The following is a 12,169-nucleotide window of genomic DNA, read 5'->3' on the forward strand; positions in this document are numbered from 1 at the left end:
TCTTTGAACCTGCCTCTGTCACCCAGGACATTACTCATCCCTCCCAGATCTGTTCTTCCTGTACTAGACACTCTTTCTCCTTCTCATTCAAGAAATTAAATTGCAAACACTAGTAATTTGCTTGTTGAGCACGTGATGACTCTCAGTCTGATTTATGTTATGGGTGAAAATTCATGTTCCATGAGAGAATTTTTGAAGAGTCATTTAATGCAATCAGTGGTAATATCACTGAAGATGAGAGTATTTTTAATTGTAGAACTGCAGATTGCCATGTACTGAGAGGGCCTATTATCTAAGGGGCAAAACAATGAGAGGAAAAGAGAGGAAAGCTAGAACTTCTGAAATCGCTAGCTCTTCAGCACCTCGCCTAAAGGAAAACTCGAGCAAAAGACATGGTTTATGGTTCTGCAAAGGTGACTTTATTGACAGCAAAAATGACTTGCCAGTAATGATGAATTTCAGCTTTTCTTCCCATAAAAAGAAACCCAGAATGCAGAAGCTCTCACGCATTGCATTAAGCTTAATTTGCCAGGAATTCAGTAAAACAAATGAAGCCCTGTTATTGCATACAGAGCACAGGAGAAACTTTAGGTGCCAATGTCGGTGCTACCCGGCCTGCTTTAGGCTTATGTGAGGATTGGTGCAAGGTCACAGAGAATGAACATCCAGAGAGAGCATCCAGAGCAGGGTGGCCTGCAGCTCACATCACATGATGCTCCCTTGAAGGAACTCCCAATGTTGAGCCTGGAGAACAAGACTCAGAGCAGGGACCACATGAGTTGCCTTCAGGTATTTCAGGGGGTTGCCATGTGGAAGAAAGGTTAGACATCTTTGCTTGGCCCTGGAAGTAAAAGTGGAAGCAATGAACTGAAGTAACCGACAGATGGCGTAAGACTTGAGATAAGGAAAATCAACTCAAAGGAAAATGGGCTGGCTCACTGCTGGGCAACCACTTGGCAGCTGTTTTGTAGAGGGATGCTTGTTCAGATATGGGTTAAACTAGCTGGCCTCAGAGCTTCCTTCTGACAGATTCAGATGGATCTTTGGGGTCAGTGGCAATCATTTCCATTTCCATTTCCTTCTCCACTCAGCTGATACAATGTGCAATCTTGGTACAAAGGTCAGAATCAGAAAACCCGGTATTGGGTGAGGTCACAGCTTGGGACTCCTCCTTCCCTAAGCATGCCCTGGGCCTTCATCCAGGTGTGTCACATTTGGTCTGTTTCTTTGGGCCTGTGTTTGAAATTCCTAATATAGCCCCAGCATTATAGGCTTCCAGTTCACAGCTCATTTGTGACAATTCCTTTTTAGCCAGGTTTAGGGAAGAAAGACAAGTGAGGAAGACAACGGCAGAAAATGTAGGGTTAACAGATCATAGAATCCCCGGGATAGACCTCAGAGATCATGTAGTCCAATCCCCTCATTTTAGAGAGGAAGGAGCCTGAAGAAAAAGAAAAAAAACATATTTTATGTAGACAATGGGGTCAGCTAGGTGACACAGTCGATAGAGCACTGGACCAGGAGTTAGGAAGACCTGAGTTCAAATCCAGCCTCAGATACTTACTAACTGTGCAACCCTGGACAAGTCACTTAACCCTGTTTGCCTCAGTTCTCTTACCTGTAAAATGAGATGGAGAAGGAAATGGCAAACCTCTCCAAGAAAACCCCACAGGGGGTGACAAAGAGTCAGACACAACTGAAGAACAACAGAAATTGTTGCCCAGGATTGCCCATGAGGGCCTGACCAACTTGCTAAGGTTAAAGGGTTAGGGCCATTTTTGAGTTTGTGTCTTTTTCACAGTATTGAGCATTACCATGGAGTGATTGTGTCTCCACATCAGGGCTGGTGTGACTGAGGCTGAATCCCAACCATCCTTCTTATCACAAGCCTGTAACTAGAGTTAGACAGTGAGTCAGATGGCAATCAAGAAGAAACTGGAGCAGAGCTCAATGCAGATCTTGTTCCTTCCCATATCCACACAGCTTCCCCAGGGAGCTGCTCATGGCAGCTCTAGAGAAGCACTAATAGAACTTCTCAAGTACAGGACCCAAGGGTAGACTTGGCCAGAGGCAGTGGGAAAGCGATAAGAGAGCCAGGCCACAGCCTACCAGGGAGAAAAGGGTGCAGCATGTGGTCCTGCAGCTAGAGGACCAGCCAGGGGCTGAGCCAAATGGAAGAGCCTGCTACTGTTCTGCCATCCAACCCATGAGCATGATGCTGGCAACCCCAAGTTTCTCTTCCTCCTAGGAGAATCCCAGCCCTTAGGCTAGTATTATAAGGCCCATGATTTATGTAAGTCCCTGGGATAGAAAATGGGATTTCCTAGATGTGGACAGTGGTCTCTCTAGCATCTCCAAGTTCATATCCCTTCTAGGGGAATATGAACCTTCCAGTTAGGCTGGAGACCTGTTTAGGTCCTTGGCATAGAAAGTGGGACTCACTGGAGGGATAGAGAATATCTTGAGGCTTATGGGCTCCTGAGACCCCTTTGTGTTTGTCTGCATTTTTTTAGCATGGAAATCAAAGTTGCCCTTTATCCAATATTTCTAGCTTGAGTGTTCATACAGGAGCTGGGGCCCTGTTGCTCATTTCTGGGGCTATTTAAGAATGATTTCAATCACCAGGTTCCCGGGGAAATCCAGCTAGGGGTAAAAGGAGTCAAAGAAATATGATTGGGGTAGGAAGGAACAGTCTCTCCAAATCAAATCTAGGCTGTGTAGACCCAGAGCTGGAATTTGGGAATACGGGTCACACCCTGAAACAGCCCAAAAGCACCAAACTGAGACTTGGGTTTAATAAAGAACCTCTCTCACCTGGTGTCATCAAAGGCAATCTCTCACCTCCAGGGCACAATCTTTTCAAGGGATGTTTGGAATCAAAGCTCGAAACATGAAGTTCTGATCTTCTGTGTCTGCAAGGACTCTCAGGGCACTTTTTAAATGAGCCAAAGTGAGTTTGGTTTGCTTTTTCCTGTTGTCTTGGCCTTGCCTGCCCCTCCTCTTCCTCCTCTCCATGGTGGACAGCACTCATATGCCTGGTTTCTGTCCTCCATCCCCCAGGGCAGCTGCCTGACAATGCTGCTATATGTGTGTACTTTGGAAAGGTGCCTTGGGAGGAAAGCTACTATAAAAATGTAAAATACTGCGTGCAATAAGGTCAGAACTCCTTTTGCAGCTTTAAGGCAAAACGAGCTGTATTGCTCACTTCTGCAGTTAGAAAATTCTAAGCAAAACGTAGACATGCCTGGGAACCAATGCTGTAATACTATTTTTTCTCCAAAGTATAAGTCCATAAATGGGGGCCCACTTCCTTGCTTCTGGAAACATACCCACCTGTGTGTGTGTGTGTGTGTGTGTGTGTGTGTGTGTGTGTTGTGGCCCATAGGCAAAAATGGGTCCATTTACAAATGGAGAGACACATCTGAAAATGGCCAGGTAACTGTTGCCCCAAAGTGAGGAACCATTTGTGACCAAAGTCAAGTTCACTGGAAAGCCAAATGGAAAGAGGCCAATACAATGTGAATGTCAGCTTATATTCAAACTTCACAATACAAACAATACTTCACCAAACAAGGCAATGAATGCTTTGGAAGGTTTTCTTTGTATTCCAGCTTCGAGAAACTGGCTTTTCTGGCTTTGCCACTAACTTACTGGAGACCCGGAGTTTCCATGGGAAAGACCCTGAAAGGAGGACTCCTACTAAATGCTCTACTAAGGAGAAATTTGACCCTAGTCCTATGATATTCCGTTCCCATTGGGGTAAAGATTTGGTGATTTTATTTACCTTCAGAGTCCTGATAGTTTTAAATGGTGTTCCTTCTTTGGGGGGGCCCAAGTGGCCCTTCGCTGTCCTGTAGACTTATTAAATGGAATGAGGAGTCATAAAGTGACAAGTCTGAACTGGAGGGGACCTTATGGCTGTCCATTACTAAGTTGTCAAGCGCCCTCATTTGTAGAACAGTGCAGAGTCATACTGAATAACTCAACATAATTGTGAAGGGGTAAAAGGGAATGAACTTGAGGAATAGGGAGGGCTAGACTGATTGATGAAAGCTAGGTTTAGGAAGAAGGCAGAACTAGCCACAGAAGTGAGGAGACTTTCAGAGCTCTGTGTCATGGAGCTGGCATAGTTATGAGGAATGATGACAGACCTTGCTATTACCACCCATTCTTGTGGGGGAAGTGGAGATGTTTTAAGTATTGGGAGTCAAGAATGTTGATAAACTTAGAGACCAAGAAACAAAGGCTAGGTGACATTGTTAGGGATATTATTCAGGTATGGGTGGAACCAGACACCTTCTCAGGTTTGTCTCTTACAACTCAGAGACTCTATGATTAGAGGAGAGACAACTAAAGCCCAGAGGGGGCATATGGGTAGTAAAAAGCAGAGAAAAGATTTGAATCCAGTTCCCCTCACTCCAGATTTTTTTTCACCATGCAGTGCTGTCTCCTTCACAGGAAAGTTCTCTTATATGCAAAGCATAACAGAGAGATCTAAAACAATACTTGGGATTGGTATCTATTTAAAATGAACTACTTGAAATGAGCTTAGGAAACAAGTGACAGACCTATGGAAATGGCAACAGACTGAATCTCAATGAGGTTTTCAGGCAACAAAGGAGCCAGATCTTTGCTTTTCCATTCCATTTGCTGAATCAATATTGAAGCAAGCCACAAAGTGCTTCATGGCCCCTTTTATTGAATGTTCGTACCATCATACTGGATCACAAGTGCACTTTGATGATAGAAAGAGCCCTGTGTATGTCTGAAAGCTATCGAAGACAGAATTCTTGGGCTGCTTTGTCTTGGCTTTGGTCTTGCAGGGAAAGGAGTAGAAGGAGAGAAAGTGTGGCTTTACAGAATCGTAGCATTTCCAAGCCAGTTGGGATCAGCTACTCTGATACATTTATCTCAGAAAGGGAGGCCCAGAGAAGGAAAGAGACTCACCCAAGATCATTCCATGAGGGGGGTTCCTCAGTGTCTTCACTGACACATTTCTCATGTAGAGAACACATGCATAAGAGCCAGAGATTCATGTAACAAAACATCAAGGCATGAATCAGCACATGGGTTCACAAACATGAGAATACATGAGAATGCAGTAGAAGATACCATTACCTTTGGAATATCCCATGCTTTTATTTGTGAATTTTTTGTCTTCCTGATGTTTTACTAAATTTCTTATCCTACCAAATGCACCAGCAAATATGATCTGAGAATTCATTTGTAAAATAGTCATGTTCTCAGCTTCCTGGTATATTATCTTCTCATAGAAACCCAGATTCCAAGAATTGGAAGGGTTCTTAGGGGCCATCTTGTTTGACCCATGCCTGGATCAAAATTCCCTTGACAGTGTACCCAACAAGTGATCATCTCGTGTCTGCTTGAATACTTCCAGGGATCTCCTCAGGCAGCCCAGGCCACTTGAGGACAGTTCCAGTTTTAAGAAAGGTCCCTGTACATATTGGGTGTAAATCTGCCTCCCTGCAACTTTCCCTTCTGGCTGCTCCTCATTCTGCCTCTGTCTCTTCCAAGGCTTTTCTTCTCCAGGATAAACATCCCAGATTCTCTCAACCATTCTTTTTCTTCCCCTACCTATATTCTGTCTGGTAGCTGCCCTTCTGGAAATTCATTGCCAGGAACTGAGCACAGTATTTCAAATGTGATCTGACCAAGGCCTATCACCTCTCTTGTCCTAAGGAATCAGGTCTCTCTTAAGATAACTCTAGATTTTGGAGCTGTCATATCACATTCTTGACTCATTTTGAGCTTGCAGTCCACTAAAAACCCCAGATCTTTCTCAGCCACATTGTCATCTGGCTAAGTCCCTCTACTTCCATTTGTATTCCATGGACTCTTGGAGTTCAAAGGAACCTCAGAAGCAGCTCAGATCCATCCCTACTTGACCAAGAACTCCTCCTTCCTGACAAATGATTATCTAGCCTTTGACTGAAGGCCTTCAAGGAAGGGTGACCTACTTACTCTCACCCAAGGCATCCTATTCCATTCTGAGATAAGTTAATTATCTAGGCTATCTAGATTTGCCCCATTTGCAATTTCCACCCATGTCCATAGAGGTGCCCTCTGGGATGGACAGAAAAGGACCTCTCACAGGATGGGTCATTACTTCCCCAATTAAGCCTTTTGTTCTTCAGGCAAAACAACCCCATTTCCTCTAAATGACCCTCCAAGTGGTGTGATGTGAAGTGACTTTGGTCAGATAAGGGATAAAAATTAAATTTTTGGCTCTGATCTAAAAATGTCATAGCCACAAAACAGAGTTTTGTGGAGAGTTTCCTAGATTCTCTGATGATGCCTAAGTGTGGTTTTAAATCCAATACAAATGCAAACAATGCTATTTAACTATCAGCAAGCTTTTATCAAATGTCCACTCTGTTCCAGATGCCTATCAAGCACTGAGTAGACAAAGCAATGAAGCAATTCCTGCCCTCAAGGACCTTATAGTCTACCGCAGGAAACAATATGTACACACAAGACAAAGAGAAGGTCCTTTCAAGACATACTTAGCAGTGCAAAGGTTCAGGAAAAGCTTTGTCTAGGAGGAGGCTGGGGAGCTAAGCTGTTACCACAGCTAAAAGCTAATCGATTTCTCAAATCAAAAATCCAAACAAGAGCACTTGGTTTCTTACAGTGATTTCTTCCACAATTTTTATTCCTTGTTTCCAAAAGTGCTTCCTCTCATCAACATGTTGATTTCTTAGCTTGCAGCCTGGCTGATTATGGGACAGCAGGAAGCCCATGAAGTTGGTCTGTTCAGAGGGGGCATCCTCCCAGAGGTCCATAGACCCATGTTCATTCTTCTCTTGTTTTCTGTTTCAAATAACATCAGAAATGGTCTTTGGGGAGAAGCAAATGAGCTCAGGTAGTCAGAGCACCTCATTAGAGTGTTCCCAGGTAATAAAAAAGTACAAAGAACTGCCTCAAGTGTGAGGAGATGGTGCAGAAGGATAATTGGAATATGCATATTTTCCAGGGTTGAAGTGTCTTTGCCCTACTTAAGCTCCCATTCATGTGAGTTAGTACCAGCGTGTGCAGAGCCCTTCCTGCATCATTGTCAAAGATCAGAGGGAAATGATTCCTCTGTGATGGCTTATGGTTGAAAAATCTGCCCACTAAGGAGCAGGGAATGGTTTTCTTTCAGCACCAGCCTTCAGAACATGACATCAGCACATCTATACTCCTCATTACATCTCAGGAGGAAGGAATTTCTGGCATAGACGGGCCTGCTTCTTACTGCCCAGGATAGTCCTCCGCTTCAGTTCGTGCTAAGAAGCTCCGGTAGTTCCCAAAAGCACTTGTGAGACTTAAAGGGACTGTTGTTTTGACAAAGTGTTGTGTTTCACTCACAACAGTGTCGTGGATGTCTTCAAGTATAGAGCTGCAGCCTCAATTGTGATATGTTTCTGACAGTAAGAGAATCATGCAATTTGTAGGCATTTTGTAATCTCTAACAGTGATTAAATGAAAAGAAAGTTAGTTTAGGGAAAGGAAAACATGTGGCCAATCATGAATGACCCCAGCAGAAAATTAGTCCAGGAACACAAAGGTGAATATGAGGCAAAGAACACACTATTCTCTAGCACTTTAAGGGTTATTGAGCTCTTTCTTTGGGTTGTTTGTGTTATTTTATTGATGCCGATTGCCTTCTCTACCAGAGGCATTTGGAGATATCTCCACCCAAGACTTTCCCTCCTCACAAAGAAAACAAGTTAAGCAAAACCAGCCAGCTACCACAAGGACTATGCGTAACAGGTTCACAACATTCTGCACTCAATCCCCCCTCATCCCCACTAAGAAGAGGGAGTTATGCTTTCCTTCTGTCTTCTGGAACTGACACTGGTCATTAACTTTAATCTGCGTTCGTCTGTCTGTCTGTGTTGTTTTCATTTATGTTATTATAGCCGTGTATTTTATTCTCCTGGTTTTGTTTACAACGCTGCATCAGTTCATTCAAGTCTTCTAACATTTCCAAAATTCCTCATATTCATTATTTCTCGTGGCAAATAGTCTGCTTTGTTCTTGTACCACAGTTTGTTGGACCATTCCCTAATTGATGGGCACCTACTTTCTTTCTGGATATTTGTTAGCACAAAAAATATTGTGCTATACTTTTCTCATAATAGCACTATGAGTTGTGTGATGGTGCCAGGACCATTACCTCTAATTTATAGAATAGGACCTCTGAGCCTCACATCGCTCAATCAACCAACCAACCAACATTTTATTACATACTTACTATGTATCAGTCATTATGCTAAGCACTGAGGGCACAAAGGGAAAAGTAAATATAGTCCCTTCCCTCCAGGGGCTTACATTCTAATCAGAGAGACAAGATCCATACTGAGTAGACACAAGGTAGCTTTAGAGGGGATATGATGAGCATCTGAGGGGACTGGGTTAGTATAGCTTGCAGGAGGTAATACTTGAGCTGAGTCTTGTAGCCAAGAAAACTAAGAGGCAGAGAGGCAAGGAAGGAGAACATCCCAGGTGTGTGGGTCAACCACTACAAATGCACAGAAGAGGGAGATAGAGCTTCATGTGTGGACAACAGCAAGCAGGGCAGTATGGGAAAAAAATCTGAAGGGATCAGGTTATGAAAGGATCCTGAAGGGAGTAGGGAGCCACTGAAGTTTGAGAGGAAGGCAGTGCCTACACTTTAGAAAGATCACTTTGGACATGATGGTTTGCAGTGGGGAGAGCACTCAGAAAGTTTTTGCAGCAATCCATGTAGGAGGCAACAAGTGCTTAAGTTAGGGTCAAATCTGCTAGAACTGGAATACAATGGAGAGGCAGCTGAGTCAAGGCACTGTGGGCTGATCTCATTTGGCTTTTTATACTTTAATTTTTTTCCTTTTGTCCTCTTTTTATTTATATGTCAACCTGATGAAGAAATGATCATGATCTTCTTTAGGTGTAAAACATTCCATCGAATTAGTTTCAGAACAAAACAGCTCACTTTTGACAGCATTTGATGTTTCTTTCAATGTTTCTTTGATGTTTCACCAGTAGGTATTTCACCAGTAGGCACATTGCAGTGCCAAGTGACCACTGGCTTCTTAAAAAGTCTTAGCATCGATGACAGCTGTGATCTTGTTTATTATTTCTCTCCCGGATGCCATGTGGTTCAAGTGGGAGAAACCTCCCAGCCTAGAGGTACAGAGCTGACCTCGAAGCTGGAAAGACCAGAGCTCTATTCTTGCCAATGACATACTGGGAAAATCACTTAAACTCTCAGTGACCTAAGAAGAAGAACCAGGGGCTTGCTAGAGCCAGTTCTGACAAGCTCTTCAAAGCTGGTGGTTCTGTTTTCTCGGTGAGCATTCATTTATAGCTCAGAAATTGGTCCGAGATTGGTCCAAATCAGGACTTGATTTATTTTCTGTTGACTATCTGTACTTAAGAAAGTGTTAATGTTTGATGAATGTTGAAGTTAGATGAAACTTCAAAGTATGTATGTGTGTGTGTGCCCACGTTTCCCCAAAGTCAGATTGTTAAACATTCCCCATCGCTCCCAGGATTGTTCTCTAAGGACTGTCTGGGCTCAGCAGGAGGGCAGCAGAAGGTTCAGGGAGTGAAGTCATCACCAGCCTGGCAGCCGGACCACTGGAAGGTAACGGTAGCAACAATGCCAAGAGCTGCCATTTCTCCAGCGCTTCCATCCACCATGTCATTGGGGCCTCCCAACACCCTTGATAATAACTCATATTTATATAGTTCATTAAGGTTTGCAAATCTTTTTCTAGATATTATCTCATTTGATCTTCAAAATCACTCTGAGAACTAAGTGCTATGTCTCCATTTTATAGATAGGGAAACTGAGGCTTAGAGAGTTGATGTGACACAATCATATAGCTCATAAGAAGAGTCTGAAACAGAATTTCAGCTCAGGCTCTTCCTCCACTGCCCCACCTCGCTGCCTGTGGGGCACACTCACAAACCTGACTCTAAGTTGGATTGGTAGGACTTTCCTCCCCAGGGAGTTCCATTGGCCAGTCCAGATCCCCGTAGTTTGCTCTGACGTTGCCTAAGCATCCACAGAGACAAATGGTCTTCAAGAAGGCCAAAAATATTAGGGAAATCAAAGAAATCTTCACATCCATTTAGCTCCTGGAAAGAACTAAACTAATTAAGTGCTATATTGTTTATTTCCTTTCCCTGAGATCAGAAGTGCATACTAAAGTTATCTGAGGTTACCAAGGAGGGGACTTAAGGACCCTTCACCTTGCAAGGGTCTTCAAAGTCCAATATTTGGGGGGGAGGGGCTATGTTCTGAACAATGAGGCCTCAGGGCCTGTTAGCCACTGAGAATCCATCCCTAGAGAAATGGGCTCCCACAAAGCCTGTGGAGACTTTCTTCTTTCTTTTACAAAAATATGCTATTGATTCTTTTGTTATTATATACATTCACTTCTGAATCTATCCCTCCCCTACCCAGCAAATCTTCCCCTGTAAGAAAGAGTTTTAAAAATCAAAACACTAACAAATTCATGAAACCTACCACACAACCATGTGTGACAGCATATACACCATTCTACAGCCATAGTCCTCCTTCTTCAAAATGGAATCCCAGGTGGTTTGGAGCTATGCCCAAAGGGATACAGAAATGTGCATGCCCTTTGACCCAGCTTCTAGGACTGTGTACCCAAGAAATCATAAAAATGGGAAAGGGTCTCACATGTATAAAAATATTTATAGCAGCTCTCTTTGTGGTGGCCAAGAACTGGAAATTGGGGGGATGCCCATCAGTTGGGGAATGGCTGAATAAATTATGGTGTGTGAATGTAGTGGTATGCTGTTGTGCTGTGAGAAGTGATGAACAGGAGGACTTCAGAGAAAGACTGGAAAGACTTATATGAACTGATGCTGAGTGAAAGGAGCGGAACCAGGAGAACTCTGTACACAGCAACAACCACAGTGTGCGAGGAGTTTTTCTGGTAGACTTAGTACTTCATTGCAATGCAAGGACTTAAAAAATTCCTAATGGTTTCTTGAGGCAAAATGTCTTTCACATCCAGAGAAAGAACTATGGAACTGGATCACAGAATGAAGCAGACCACTCTCTTTTGTATTATGTTTTGTTTTGTTTTATGGTTTCTCCCATTCGTTTTAATTCTTCTATGCAACATGACTAAGGTGAAAATATATTTGTTAGTATGTGTAGAACCTATGTAAAATTGCATGCCATCTCAGGGAGGGAGTGGGGAGGAAGGGGAGAAGTAAGGGGAGGGAGGGGAAAAACATCTAAGATATATAGAAGTGATTGTAGAACACTGAAAACAAATAAAATAATTAAAAATTAAATTAAATTTAAAAATGGAATCCCAGGTCTTACACTTCCCTATCTGTGTGGCACTGGACTAGTGATTTTGCCTCTTTAAGTGATTGTTTCCTAATCTGTAAAGTGAGTGAGTGTGTTCAATGAGAACTCCAGAGGGACAGATTGAGTCTTGGCACAAGGAAACCCTTCCTGACCATTCGAGCTCCCTGTAGACAGAATGGCTGGAGGTCTTCAGGCAGAGACTGGATGCCTACATGTGGGTACAAGAGAAAGGAGTCTTGGTCAGCTCAGAGTTGGCCTAGGTGCCCCAGGGTCGCTTCAGGCTCTCAGAGTCTGTGATGACACCATCCTTTCCAACTCTAGAGATCTAGGCCTCTATAAGCCTCCTCATATTTCTATCCTGAAGAGAGAAAATTAATCTTAAATTGAGAGAATTTCAAATAAGGCAACAAAATGGGGCAAAACTGGGGTACTGTGTGATAGAGGAAGGGACAGGAACAATGCCATCTAGGTAGGCTTTCTCCATCTGGGGCCCCAGGAATCTGTCTGTCATTGGGATTAGCACTACTCAGTTATACCTGGGTCTGAAGGCTTCTTCACTACCACCACTTTTGACCCTCAGGTTCTCTCCATTCCCCATGGCATCAGCAGAGACAGAGGGAGAAGGTGTTGGCCCCAGGGGGATGCTTATCCATGGGGACTGTCTTTGCATGCACTGCACTGAATCAGAAAAGGATGGGCCATCCAGGGCTCATATAGTTAGGGAGAAAAGTAATGGAAACATCCCATGGAGATAATTGGCTCTCCTCTTTACTTAGGATCTTCAGAGAAGCCAATCCAGAGTTTCTATTAATGTGGCTCATGACCCCA

The 12,169-nt window shown here is 43.4% G+C and overlaps 1 long non-coding RNA gene across 1 annotated transcript; it reads right to left on the reverse strand.

The window, feature by feature from the left end:
- Positions 1–409: 409 nt before the first annotated feature.
- Positions 410–3,039, reverse strand: LOC140515514 (uncharacterized). The gene is made up of 3 exons (XR_011971063.1): positions 2,815–3,039; positions 1,815–1,895; positions 410–841 (listed from the first exon to the last, which is right to left on the reverse strand). It is a non-coding gene; the product is annotated as an uncharacterized lncRNA (long non-coding RNA).
- Between the last annotated feature and the right edge of the window lie 9,130 nt (positions 3,040–12,169).

Source organism: Notamacropus eugenii, chromosome X, assembly GCF_028372415.1.
Source record: "Notamacropus eugenii isolate mMacEug1 chromosome X, mMacEug1.pri_v2, whole genome shotgun sequence".
Lineage (NCBI taxonomy): Eukaryota > Metazoa > Chordata > Mammalia > Diprotodontia > Macropodidae > Notamacropus > Notamacropus eugenii.